Consider the following 15220-nt stretch of genomic DNA (forward strand, 5'->3'; position numbering starts at 1 on the left):
CGCCCCGCCCGCGCTGCCGGCCCGCCCGAGCGCGCTCCCGGGGCGCAGGGACGCGGGGCGCAGTGTGCAGCTTTCGTGCCTTCTCTTCACCTTGTAAATCGCCACGAGTTCACGGATGGCTATTTAGTGGCCCTACGATGCTGCAACACATCGGCTTGCGTTTTAGTCGTCCTTCTGTTCTTTGGCCATGGGCAGAGTGCGCTGTGTTTGTGTCGGCTGTGGTATAATGACATAGGGCTCTCTTGACGTTTTGTTTATGACCTTATCAGTTAGAGTTCACTGGCTAGTCGCAAGCATTATGAAGTGATCACCTAGGTTATTATCCGTTGTACGAGTTCTTTTTTTTAGAAACGCCAACAGCCTTACCAAAATTTGAGCAGATTTGAGATACAGTCATAGTAGGTAGATGTTAGTCTTGGAGATCTTATTTTGTGTGCAAATGAATATAAAAAGAACTTAAACAAAGTATTATTACACACATGATATCTATAACTAGGACTTTGATAACTGTTATATAAAGTGTGTAAAATTTGTATTAATAAATTTTTGTAACCAATGCAATTTCGTCTAATGTTTGGGGGAGAGAAATCTAGAACCTAACAGTGAAAGCTGCATTTCATTTAATTTGTTTTTTTTAATTAGTTCATTATTAAGCAGTGTTCTTCTGCAGTGTTTCATGTCTGGGATATCTTTTTATTGAGTCTCCGCATTTCATCACCTCTAATGTTTTTTACCGATGGTTACTACTCTGTTCGAGTAAACTGAACAGAACTGCCAGAGTAAAGAGCCCAGTCCCACACACAACAAGCTCAAAACACTCTCTAAATATGCAAACCAAACTAGTCGGTGCATATGATCCATTCCTCTAACAATTTCTGTGCTTAGAAGCCGTTTATTTCAAGAGGAATTGGTATGTTTGATGAGATCTCCTAATCCACTTTTAATGAGCATTCTGTATGCAGTAATGTGCTTCCAAGTGTCACCCGCCTTGGGCAATGGCAGCATCTTTGTTCGGATTAAAGATGCACTAGCTATCCTAAAAAATTGTACTGTGACACGACCAAGAGTTCCTTAAGTTTTACAGGGTGGTAGGCGGCCACAGCAAAAAAGCACAGGGTAATTTGTTGGCAAATGTGGAGGTCAGGATACCCAAACTTAAATCTTCACTTTAGCTTAGCAATAGCTGCTTATGTTAATTATTTTTATTGTAGCTCTGGGACTTTACTCAAGTATGTTGAAAAGTAACAGCAATTTAGTTTGAACTAAACTCTATTTCTTTCTAAGATCATACAATTAAAAAACAAAGCACAGGAATTAAATGACAATTTTCTAGCAGTTTATTTTTCAAAACTCTAAGTCTGGGATTTGAGACAGCTGGTCATATCCTCTCTGCCATGAATTCACCTTCTAAACTGGTTTCAACAACAGTATTTTACTGTCTAACTGAAAAACACTGAGATAACTTGGCTAGTGATGCCAGTGGTACATGCTAGGAGTTACTACAAAGTGAGATAAAAGTGCTGATTAAATGCAGACCAGGTCAGAGGCCAACCCCACACGCGATTAAACGCAGACCAGGTCAGAGGCCAGCCCCCCATGCTCACCAAAACATACCTGTTGAGGGGAGGGAGAGATGTCAGTGATTTCCCAGACTTACAACATAACAAAATCCAGCCACTGTTTCCCAAGGACAGCATGCAGCAAACACCTACTCTTAAGCTTATTCAGGGCTCACACATATAACTACACTACATTTCCTGCCCATCAAAACTGAAAATGTGATTAAGACATCCAAGCTGAATACCTTCTTGTTATTGGTAACTAGAAGGTGAAATTTAGGATTGGCCCACCTGAAAATAAGGTCTTCATCAAGTCCTGGTATGTGTTGAAGATCTGTAAAAGATGGAAATTCTGCTGTAAATCACACAGAGATAGTCCTAGCCTCACTCTACTGAAATTCCTCTTTACCAAATCAAATACAATTTCATGGAAAAGCTCAGCTCGGTTCCCAGTGATTTAAAGTGCCATCTTAAATGATACTCTTGGAAAATGTGCAATACCAAGTCTTACAGTATGAGTTTGGTGGGGATTTCTGGAGTTCTGTATGCTGCTGTACAACTAGGAGCAGAAATGGATAAAGCTGGCTGAGGAAACAAGACTGACTAGGCACGACATGGTTTTGGAGCCTCACATTGTAAAAACCTCCTGACATTCAGTCAAAGTGATAAAATCCAGTTAGCTAGTAAAAGAGGCTGCTATGGATTCCACCCCTTGGAAATGTGGTGCAACACCACATCTGTCACAGAGCTACTTAGGTCATCAAAACCAGAAAAGCCAATTCCTATAGAGCCCTGTTATAAACCCAGTATCTCCCTTGTACAAGATTTGCTTGTGGCGGTGCTGACATGCTCTCCACAAACCTTCAGAACCTTTCAGTCTTCTTCTAAATACAGTTTGTCTATTGTCTGTATACGTTTTCACCTAGAATTAAGGAAAATAGGAAAACAGGAGGAAATTTGATCTTTTGGGGGCTTGTTACTTCATATCTATGCAGCTTACTTTTCAGTTATAGGGTAAATAATTTAGTATTTCTTCAGGCAAAACCTTCAGGGAAAACTCCTCCTGAAAAATATAAGGACCTCATACTTACCCTCTAGGAGTACATGTCCTCTGAACTACACTCATGGATTTTTAAGACCCAAATGGACTCTTACGATCATCCACTCTGTTTTAGTTAATACAGGGCATAGGATTTCATGGATTTCTTTCATTCAACATTTCATTTCTGAGTGAGCTATTCTGTATTGATTGCAAGGCTAGCAGGGATGGCAAATTTACTGGATAAGTTGTTCCAAATGTGGCAGTTTAGCACTCTGTTCTCTGTCTCAGTTTGTCTCATTTTTGAGTCCAAGAGATTTGTAGCCTGCTGAAGAATCTCTAATGCCTGTAGATTTCCCTCTCCGCATAGGTAGTCTTAGGCAGTGATTTACTCTTCTCTGTGCCCTTTCTTTGAGGTAGCGAGGTTGATTGTTAAGTGCTCAGCACAAGGGAGATTTTCCTCAGGTGGCACTATTTCTGAACCATTTGTATTTTTTAACATCCTTGCTAAAGTGTTGAGACTAGAAATGGTTACTATACCTAGCAACGACCACCTTGAAGATGTGGCAAAAAGTAGTACCTTCTTCTTGGAATCCTTCTTTTTCTTCAAATGCTGGTCATTGTTAACAAGGGTTGCATTTGCTCTCTTGGCCATTTTGTCATGCTGTGAGATCACAACATGTTCATAATCCTCTTGCACAACTAGCATCTTTTCCAGATGATTACTTCACATGCACAGAAGCCATGGCCTGGGAGTGACACCATGGTTCTTGATTCCTATTTTGTACTATTATTTTATGTTGTATTAAAGCCTTTTTTTCCCCCAGATATTTTACCTTACTGAGCTACTACTTTGGAAAACATTCATTTTTTTTTTTGCACAAAGACCATTCTGTGTCATCTCAGCTGCCACCTGGTGCCCATTTCTACATAAAGTAGACCTTTCCAGCAATGCTGCTTGTGTATTTGTGCATTGTGGTACATGGGCTCAATCCCGCTGCAGTGCAGATTTGTATAACTGTTCCAGATAAGGATTTGACCCAGTTGTAAGTGCAAATCCTGGGACAGAGCAAGTCAGAGTGACTCATAGCAGGTTCCTGGCCAGATCTCCCTTTGAGCTTGAGTTCCTAGAGGCAATCCCATACCGGCATAGCTGAAGTCCCATTCGCTCTAAACCTATGTGGAACATCTGGAAGTGCTTTTTGCTACAACCATGGCTCAGTTACTCACCTGGAATACACAGAATGAACTACTTTCATGATGCATTCATGGTAATGCGGTGGAACTGCTAAGGCAGAGTGAGTGTAAAACCTAATTCATCTTTTGAAATAATTAGTTACCTGTCTGCTGATAAGATTTATCCAAATGTAAAAATGGAATTTAGTTTTGAACAAGGATATTTGAGCACCAGAAATATGACAGTTTACAAGCAGTGTAAACTACGTTTACAATTTATGCAATAGTATTTGCTTTGAAACTTCAATAATGAAATATCTACAAGAGATAGAGGTATTGTTCTCTGAAACAGCATAATACCTTTATGAGGACCACAGCAAGAATATTTCTTTCTCTTCAGGCTCTGAGATGAATTTCAGACATTCCACGTCAAAAAGAACTTCTTGGAGATTCACGGTAGTATGAAATAGAGGAGTGGGACAGAAAAATGACAGCCACTTCTGGTTCTTCTCTGGTGTCGTCCAGTGCCTCAGTATCAGGGTATCATAGAACCATGGAATCATAGAATATACTGTGTTGGAAGGGACCCATCAGGATCATCGAGTCCAACTCCTGGCCTTGTGCAGGACACCCCAAAAATCACACTATGTGCCTGAGAGCATTGTCCAAACACTTCTTGAACTCTCTCAGGTTTGGTGCTGTGACCACTTCCCGGGGGAACCTGTTCTAGTGCCTGACCACTCTAAGTAAAGAACCTTTTCTTGATATCCAACCTAAATCTCCCCTGACTCAGCTCCATATCATTTCCTGGTGTCTTGAAACTGGTCACCAGAGAAAAGAGATCAATACCTGCCCCTCCACTTCCCCTAATAAGGATATTAAAGACTGCAAAGAGGTCTCTCCTCAGCCTCCTCCTCTCCAGGCTAGACAAGCAAAGTGACCTAAGCTACTCCTTTTATGGCTTTTCCTCCAAATCCTTCACCATCCTTGTGGCCCTCTTTTGGACACTTTCTAAAAGCTTAATGTTAGTTTTATCTTGTAGTGCCCAAAACTGCCCCCAGCACTCAAGGTGAGGCCACCCCAGTGCAGAGCAGAGCGGGACAATCTCCTCCCTCGCCCAGCTGGTGATGCTGTGCCTGATGTCCCCCAGGACACACTTGGCCTTCCTGGCTGGCAGGGCAGTGCTGACTCAGATTCAACTTGCCATCGACCAGGAGCCCCAGGTCCCTTTCCTCAGCACTGCTTTCCAGCATCTCATTCACCGTCTATACACGCAACCAGGGTTGCCCACCCCAGGTGCAGAATCTGGCACTTTCTCTTGTTAAACTTCACATGGCTGGTGATTCCCCATGTCTCTAATTTGCTGATGTCTCTCTGCAGGGCCTCCCTGCCTTCAATGGAGTCAACAACTCCTCCCAGTTTAGTGGCATTGGCAAACTTAGTATTTCTTCCAGTCCCGCTTCCAAGTAATTTATGAAGATGTTGAAGAGCACGGGGCTGAGGATGGAGCCCTGCAGAACTCCACTAGTGACAGGTCGCCAGTCTGATGTCACTCCAGTCACTGTAACCCTTTGTGCCCAACCTGTGAACCAGTTACTCACCCATCACATAACATTGTTATCCAGTTGTGCGCTGGACATTTTATCTAGAAGGATACTGTGTCAGACAATATAAAAATCTTTGCTGAGGTCCAAAAACATTACATCTACTGGCTTCCCTAGATCAGCTTGGTGGGTTACCCCGTCATAGAAGGAAGTCAGATTTGACAAGCAGGACTTTCCCCTCGTGAAGCCGTGCTGGCTATGACTGATGATTGTGCTGTCCTCCAGGTGTTTTTCCATACATTCCAGAATAACCTTTTCCATAACTTTACAGGGCACTAAAGTGAGACTGACAGGCCTGTAGTTTCTGGAGTCATCCTTCTCGTTCTTAAAAATTGTGACAACCATTTTCAAGAGGATATGAGGAACTCCATAGGTACAATTTGATGGGAAAGGATGTAGCATAAATAAACACCTCCCAGCTGACATCCCCAAAATGGACATATGAACTGGAGGAAGGAGAGGGCAATGACAATTAACAGTTTTACGGGAAAGGGAATTTCCATTGCCATCTTCCACGTACATCCAGGTAGGACCCTGTTTTTCTCATTTGTTGGACCAGACACTTGGGAGTGGAAGGCCTGCTGATTTCAGGTGTGTGTCGAATGATAGAGATATTTTAACAAAAATTAATATATTTTTTACCTCTCTGTTACACACTTCTGGAAGTCTTGTGCTTTCTTGTCTGAATCTTTGCTCATATCAGAAAGATTAGTCAGCATCATATCCTGTCCAGGTTAGCAGGATTAATATGCTTCTCTGATAGCATATATCCATTCTGATATGCATATTTATAGATGGAGAGGGCAGACTGAGGAAATAGTTGCCCAGGCTAAAGGGTTTACTATTCAAGATTTGACAACAGATCTAAATATATATCCATTTTGGACAGATTAGATTAGACTCAGCCTATGGATGGTCTGTTTTGACATTTATCTCCATGGTGAGAAGACTGGTTACTTTTGAGTGGTAGAGTTACGAATAAATGACTGCCTTTTCCCCAGGAGTGACGATTAGTGTCACAAGAAATCAGCCATCATGTATGTTATATGCCGAATGTGTACTCTCTCAGCCCCCACTGCCTGGATGGGATTGAAACTTTCCTGACAGTTTGAGAGAATGAAGAGTGCTTGGGTGTTGTGGCAATCAGGCTGCTCCAAAAATGGTTAAACTTCTAATCAGCTGTGAGCTCTTATGTCACCAGCAAAATAACAATATATGTAAATGAAACCGTAAAAATAGCGTAAAGAAGTCTTTCTCTCCCTTGCTATGTATATATATGCATATGTGCATGTATATACACATCTTTCTTAAGCAGACAAGAATGAGAACACATTAAAGTTCTGATATTTATGTATCGGCCATAGCTAAACTTAGACACAACATCTAATTTACACTGACGTCTTTCTTTAACAAGTTTTGTAAGAGGAATGATTTAAGTTCAAGGAAGTGCACTGAGTCATCTGCACGGTGGGCCAGTGGCTGAGCTAAGTTTAGAATCAAGGGGAATTTTGGATCTTCTGGCTCCAAGTTTTTCCCTTTACATTTCTGCTTTTCTCATTCTCAGTGCTTAAAAATAAAAGAAACTTTCTTCCCAATTTCTATCCTTTTCTTTCTTGATTTTTTAATGTGTCCTTGGTTCTCTAGTCTTTTATGGTAAATCAGAGAGTTTAACTTAATGAGCTATCTGAGATTTTAAAGTCAGGTTAGCTGATGACCTTGCAAATAGCACCTTGAGACATCTGTTTCAAGAGTGCTGAGATTAAAAAGCATAAATGAAAAACGTGAGGTCTGCCCAAGTGACACCTGAGCAAAACAGCATTCCCCAGTCTCAAGGAAAAAAAAACAGATGAAGCTGAGCAAAGTCAGTCCAACCTAGCCCACTCAGCACAACCTCTGTTGCTATCTGCCTGATATAAAATTACACATCGTCACTCTCTTCTGCCCTCTTTTCTCCTAAGACTTTCTGTGGCCCAACGAGTTTCCTGCCAGCCCAGGGGTTATGGCACACCAAAGCCTGCAGGTTATCCAGCTCATTCCTCCTCTGAGAGACACCTCTGAAAACAGACTTATGGCCAGAACAAGGGAAGACCAGTGCACTCTCTCCATAAATAAACTGCAACTAGGCTGTTCTCAGCAGGTTATGAGTCTGTTTCCTCTGTGTCAGACCCTGGATGCACTTCTTGTGCCAGATGGTAGAGCTTCATGAGTTCCCCTCCACTCCTGTGGCACCTCTCCCCAGCACAGCACAACTGATAGATATTACAAGGCACAACTCATCTCTGATACAAACTGAATGGTTAATCTGCTTTTGTGCAACTTCTGTAAATTTTATCTATTTTTTTTTTCCTGGGCCAATGAATACAGAAAAACTAAGAAAGACTGGCCTGACTCTTTAAGGCTATGTATGTTTAATAATTTCTGGTGTCTCTAGTTGATTTGGTGCATTGCTGTGTTTTGCATCAGGAAAGAGCCATGACATGGCTAAGAGGTGATTAAGCCCAGGACTTTGTGTAGGATGCTGCATGCAGGCAGGTGAGACAATTAGACTGAAAGGAAACAGTTTTCTGATTGTGTTTCACTTAGTACAATAAAATGTAGGTATACCAGTCTCATTTTATTCGTTATACTTCAATGACAGCCTTATTACACCACTGTTTATGCTTTTTTGAAGCTTAGTCATTGCTTAATCTTATAAAAAGAGAGTCAACTTCATGCCTGGTAGTTGTTGCACCTCATTCTATTAGGCCCTAACACAGCTGGAGGTACCATGGGATGGGGATGTAAAACTAATTACATAACCTGGTCATTATAAGAGTCCTACCAGGGCAACCCCCATACTGTGGTTACTTGCCAGTAGAGCTGGTCACTCAGAAAAAATAAAAATATTGGAATCTATTGAATCTCTCGGATTATTATCATTTTATTAATGTCTATTATCAATTATTAGTACACAGCAGGATCTCAATTGCATTTGCATTGTATTCAGTTTTATTTTACTAATTATGATAGTGTTAATGTCAGTGGGGCCAAAAGAAGAAGAAAAATGTCACTCAATCTGAGTGAGCTTCATCACAATCTGACCCTGTCTCATTAAAAAAGAGTTTTTCAGCATGTGCAGTCTTTTCATATGCCAGATCAGTGGTTCCTAAAGGGTGGGCTTCAGAGTCAGAAAATCACAATACTCCCTTGTAACTTCACAGTGAGCAGCTGTCACTCTGTTAAGATAAATGCCACCTTATATAAGCTGCAGTTACTGTTCACTTTTCTCCACACTCCTTATATTGCTGCTTTGACCTAGTCTGAGTCATTCCCTGCATGGGAAACGTTTCTTCCTGTGGGCATACATTATGACTGGGGTTGTGTACTGATAAAAGAGGGATAATGCGTCCTCTGACTCCTCAGTCAAATGCTTCTGCCTGGAATTAGGATGCACGCACAGCAAAGACAAAAGCCAGCAGGAGTTTGTTAGATTCCCCTGCTATAGGTAGATGACAGGAGGAAAAGTAGTTTTTAATTAATAAAATGAATTCCATGCAATGAATACCATGCCTGTGCACGGCGACAGGCAGGCACAAGCTGGGAGTATGAGGCAGGAGCAGGGGGCATCCAAAGGCTCTTCTGCATCTGTGTGCAGAGGCCTTGAGAAGGCACCAAACGAGAAGAACTTTGTTCCTCCACCTTTGAATTGTGAGAAATAAGAACTGATTGCTTTCCTGCCCAGCTCTAGTAGCAAGACCATAAGAGCTTCCATATGGACCAAACCAAAGGCTAGTCCAGGAGCCCGTTTCTGATGGTCATCAACAGTTTAAGAAATGCCTCCAAATTTGCATCCAGAAGGGTCATCTTTGCCAAAATGAGCATCTGGCCATGAGTAAATTAAGTAGCTGCTACTCATAAGCTGCCTTTATGAGTGTTTAACAAACCAGGTGGACCTCCCTTGATTTAGTGTCTCCCTTTTGAAATCCATTTTTATTATAAACTTTATTTTAGCAATGAACATCCCATTTTAATTATGCTCTATACCTTCTCGTGTTTTGATAAATTAGATTGTTACATGCATAACCACCCCCTGAAGACACCTCTGAGTACCTATATTCAAAGTATCATTACTTGTATATTCTAAGATAGAATACATGTCAGCTGTTGAAGTTTATGGAAAAAATCACAGCTCATTAAAATACACAAACCTTGTATGAATTATTATTTTTGGTCCATTCTTCCTGCCCTTTTTACAATTTAGGGATTTTTAAAATTTCTTGCTACAACTTTCAAGCTATTTATAAACTTTGTATTTACATGCAGTACAGCTTTTTATGTCTCAGAAGCATTCTGACTTCTGTTTCTCTAACAATGCCTTTAGAATGAGCACCATGAGAAGGCACTGTATGGTAGCTTTGTTATGCTTTCCATATAGCTCCAAAGCCTGAGTTTGAAACCCAGGAGTGAGTTTTTGCAACTGAACCACAAGTAAACCCACCAGTGCTTCAGTATATTTTTGTAATACAAAGACACATGTTTGAACACCAGCTTCAGGTGATTCCACATCTCGGCCAACAACTTGTAGTGATTAGAGTGAAACATTGAAGAAATCACATATTTTTTTGTCCAGTCTGAGACTTTCACCAGCTTGGTCAAAAACTGGAATTGTTTTTCTTTTGAAATTTTATCTTTTTCATATATATACACATCCAATTGTACAGTGACTATAGTGTAGTCATACAGGCAAAAAGAGATATCCCTAAAATACCTGTCAAGATTCACAATTCGCAAAGAATGACATATTCCTTTGAATCTCACAGAGAGCTGCTGCTGGTGCTCGCTGCATTTCATGGCTGAAACCCTTTCAAGTACAGATTCCCTCTGGCTTTCAATGACTTTCTGCATGCAGAGAAATCAGCCCAAGCTCAATGCTGTAGGAATATGAAAGGGGCAGGAAGTGCTGCTGCCTTTCTCTGACCACTTGAAATTAAGATACTCTGCATCACAGTGAAAGACATAAGCCAGCAGGACTTTGTTAGAGTCTGGTTGCCATAATCAGAAAAAAAATCTGGTGAGCTGAAGATGTCCAGATGGGTTTACAAAGATAAAAATAACAGACTGTGTTCTTTCCCCCGATGAAAAAGAAATAATTCCAAGCTGGTGATGCTGCCGCAACATACCACCTCTGCTGCCACCAGGGCAGGTTGCACAGCAAAGAGCCTCTCATGGTCATGTGCAAAGGCAAGTGGGATTCCATTAATTCAGAAGGAGATCTGCATGTTGCTCAAAAAGGGGAATAGTGCTGCAGAATAAGAGGATACCTCCAGGAAAGAGGACTCGACTCAACCAGCAAAGTTCATTGGTGCCAGCACATGGTCAGGGAAAACTTCAGGTAATGGTTTGTACTGGCAAGGAGTTGAGCTTCAGCACTGGGGTCCATTCTGATAGGGATGCACACATATCAGATTGTCTTTTGTTGATAGATCCAGCACTTTGTTGAGTAACTTATGCCAACCACATGGGAAGAGCCAAGATGATCACAAACTGGAGATAGTGCTATAGTGGGTGTTTCATCTTGGTGGAAAAGAGGGTAGAATTCATATCAGATGATTCAAAAGTGACATTTACACTGAGGTTAGGTTGGGTGCTGGGGTTTTGTTATGTTTCCAAGCCAGCAGAAGGTCATCAGGTTGATTTTTAAAGAGCATTTTCTCAAGAGTTTTAGTAGAGGGAAGAGAGAGTTATGAATTCCAGTTCTGCTAGAAGTAATTGTGGTAATGACTGTGAGCTCCAAATCAGACACCTTTCCTCAGTGTCCACTGTTATTTGTATGCCTCCATCAGCCTTGGAGCAGCCAGGCCCTCTGTTTTCCTCACTCTGCACATGGAAGAATCTGTGAAGGAAATCTGTCTTTCCAGCTGCAGTAAAGTTTCAACAAATCTTTTCACAAACCCTCATTTTTGCATAACTTATTGTTCGTGGTCACTAAAAGAGAGGGGGAAGCTCAGTGGGGCTTCCCTCTTGTGCTGCTTCCTGGAGGGGGCTGGAAGCCACTTGCAAATGCAGCAGATGAGCACTTTCAGACAGTGCTTTAATGTGGACATTGATGTAGAATGATATTGAACACAAATGCTATTCTCTTTAATGAAGACTCAACAGGGAAACCTGGAAATGTTCTTGGTGGATCAGTTCTGCAGGGGTGGCCCCAAGGTCTTTGCCAAAGGTGTAGGGGGAGGGTGGGTGGCCTTTTGGTAAGCCATGCTCTGCTCGACCAGAAAGATGAAGAATAACCCAAGTTAGCCTTACAGTTCAGGTTATGCTCTATGTAAAGCTAATGCAGGAACCCACTTGTATTGATTATTCTAACTCTGAACAGACTGTGCAGAACCTATTTCGAGTGTAATTTTTTAGGTTTGAATGTTCAAATGACACATGTTTGAACATAAAATTTGCCACCACTTACCGTCTCAAAATTTGACTGCCTAACCAACAGCACTGTCTTTGCACCTTTAGGAGTCTAAAGATATGGAAATGATATATTAGGCTTCTCTTTCACCACACTGTATTCCTTTATTTCCCCCTCCCCCCCCCTTGATTCTGGATTTTCAATACACAGGAAGACTCTCTATTTTGGCCAAAAGTTGGCATTAAAAGTGTGTATCAGGTTACTGCTGCTAACAAAAAGCTTGTCTCTTTGATCTGAGGTAAAGCATGGACTAGATGCTCCCGGATCATTGTGCTTGTCATGATAAATTTACTTTGTAGGTTGGTGGTTGATATACCCTAGGGTTTGACTTTGAGGGCTGGAGACACCAGGAGGAAGAGACAGCCTGGTGCCTGAGAGAAAACTGTGTTCCTGTACCTCCCACCCAGCTGTACAGATGTTTGAAGTTCACTGGTGTATCTCTTCATCCTGGCAACACACACCAGTTTTCTGTGGGCAAACATTTTCTGTGGGCAGAGATTTCCACTTGATCGCCCAAAGTCCTGACATGAACAAATGTTGGGCTGTTTGGCAGGATCCATAAACCAGATGTTGCCTCACCTACTTACTGTTCAGGGTCCTGTCTGTTAGGTGTGCCTGTGAGAGATGTCACCCCACTAGGGAACAGAGTCAGGCAGAAGCCAGTGATTAAGCTGTGAGCTGGAGGAATGGGGGTCGCATCCCACTGCTCTCCCCCGTTGCATCTTTGGCCACTCGTTTTCCCATGACAAAGTCAGAGTGATCTTTCATAACCTGCTGTCTTCAAAAGAGTGGAATGTTGCTTTGGCTGTGGTTGAACTGCAATTTAACTTTTCTCTCAAGTAATGTCTTCTTTCAAAGAATGTTCGTTATGATACAAAGTCACATTATTCTCTGCTGTTCTGCTGTTAAGAAGACATGAGTTGGAGGAGCGTCTTCTGTAAGCAGAGGATTTGGGAAAAGGTAGGATTTTTTTTAAATTTCCCATTTTTCCCTGCTGAGACCTGCTTTAAAAAAATAATATAAATTGTTACTGTTGTACTTAAATTCTTCAGAAATGCTTTTGGTAACTAAGCTATTTCAGAAGAAGTCACTTTTTTTGTTTTAAACTTGCAGTAGTAAGCAACTGCAATTCCCATATGTCCATGTTACTGCTGGTCCTTAGTCCTGTGCAGTGCAGTATATTGCAATGAAGATGCAATGCATTATCAACTTAATTTTTCAAGATTTGTCTTTAAAAACATGAGCTTCTTTTATATATGTACAGGATCCTCAGGTCCTTTTACCATCTCTGAGCACTCTGGATTTAACCTTCTCTCTTTGCAAGCCAGCAATGTTTATACTTTCTATTTTTAACATTTAATTTTTCGTCTATTTTAGAAAGGTGTCAATAGGCAAAAATGTACTTAAATATTTCAATGACCACTGGAGCTACTGGATATTATAAGATTTATCTGTCACTGTTCAAGAATTAAGGTTTATACTTCCTTATTATCTAAATACACCTAGCAGCAGTTTGTATGTGATCAATACACATGTATATGAATATAGCTATTTATCGCTGTATGAACTTAATGTATCGTGCTTATAGGATTAAATACAACTTTGTTTCAATAAAGAAACAACACTGCAGGCAGAGGTTTTAGATTTTACCTACATTTGTTGTTTTCCTCTGCAAAACAGGAGGAAAACCATCTGTTTTTCTGCATGGCTTTGATTTCTAAAACTCATGTCCATCTACAATGGAAACGCATGTTATTACACGATCAGAAAAAAAGGCAGTGAAGAATCTCAAAATTTTTAGATTATTCAGGAAGCATCAACTCTGCTGTGCTTTCAAATATAACTCTTGATCTAGAGCTTTGTGTTTCATCTTGGCTACATGAGTTTAATTATTGTTATATAGTAAATAAAAATATTCTTTAAAGGGAGTATAAATTAGAGGTATTTTATGGCTTTTCCTGCACAGCTGGAGAAGCGTGAAAGGTTTTTCATCTGAATGAGAGTGGGCATGTCATGGTATTGTAGAGAAAGAGAAGCCCATTAAGTTGCTGCTTGTCCTTCATATGTGCAAACTCACAGGTTTGGACATGCCTGGCTCTGGCACGTGCACTCACATGTCCACACACACACACACCTCTCCTCCCAGGCAGAGCTCTGGCAACATGGAATCTAAGTCATGACCAGCACTGCCAAGATGCTGTAGCATTACATGGTAGAGCTACATTACCATTTTCTGTCAAGTACAAGGCACAATAGTTAACAAGTGTTTTGGGGCACCCCAGTCACTCAGAAATGTTGCCCAGAAATGTTAAACTGTAGTAAGTGCAGTTATTATAATTCAAGAGATCATGCTTACAAAATCAGAATATTTTATTCCAATGTATTATTTTTACTATTTATTTATTACTTGTATTGCCATAGCAACTAGGAGCTCAGCCACAGTCAAACCCCCACTCTGCTAGGAACTGCACAAACAGGAAAAACAGATGAGGAGCTCACATTCACATTAATAAGGTGTTCTTAATTTTAAAAGGTCTCTGAGGTCATGTATGCAGCTCCAGACAATAGATGTAAAGCAAGTTCCAATATAAAGGATAAATAAAACCACAATCAGACTCTCAGTGATAACTTGGCTGTCTGCTAAAACTCCTCAGAGAAATGCTGGCATTATCAGCAGACCTTGAACCATGCCCTTAAGGAAATAAATTCAGGCTCTGTCAAGCCAAGAAGGGAGGGCCAACTAAGAACCTCATGCTGCAGCATCTCCACATTTACTGTGTGGACGGCGAGTGGGAACATCTCTGCTGATCCATCTGAGCACAATCTCCTCACATGAGGAAAGCTACGCAACAGTCTTTGCTACAGATTTCAGGCTTTAATGAACCTGGGACCTGGAAATATTCCTTTCCCCATTATCTTGCCATTGACCTGAGGAAACCTCCATGTTTGTTAAGAAGAAACGTCAACCCTCCATAAGAAATTATTGCCCTATGAATCCCAACAGGGACACTACCTAAAGGACCATGATTGCACAAAACAATGACCTTAAATTCTACTACATTTCAGAGCATATTGATTCCTGGCATGGTATTGAGCTGTGTAATAGGAATGCTATTTTACATTCCAGAAATGCTAGCCCTGTTAATGCCTTGAAATCTTCCTTTAGTCTTTTGTGCCCTATAAAGACTCCCGTTATCTCCTTCTCCTCCTTCAGTATCTCTTTATTTTTGTTTCCTATTTATTTTTCTCTCTCTTGTTCTTGACCTTTTTTTCCTGCAACATGCTACCCTCACAAATTGCTGCCTGAAAGAAGACACAATTTATTATGTCATTTTAATGCAGGGATTTTGCACAACGCATGTAGTTTTGGATTATTCCAAAAGAAAGACAACACACG

Source organism: Corvus brachyrhynchos, unplaced genomic scaffold (genome assembly GCF_000691975.1).
Source record: "Corvus brachyrhynchos isolate BGI_N302 unplaced genomic scaffold, ASM69197v1 scaffold106, whole genome shotgun sequence".
Classification (NCBI taxonomy): domain Eukaryota; kingdom Metazoa; phylum Chordata; class Aves; order Passeriformes; family Corvidae; genus Corvus; species Corvus brachyrhynchos.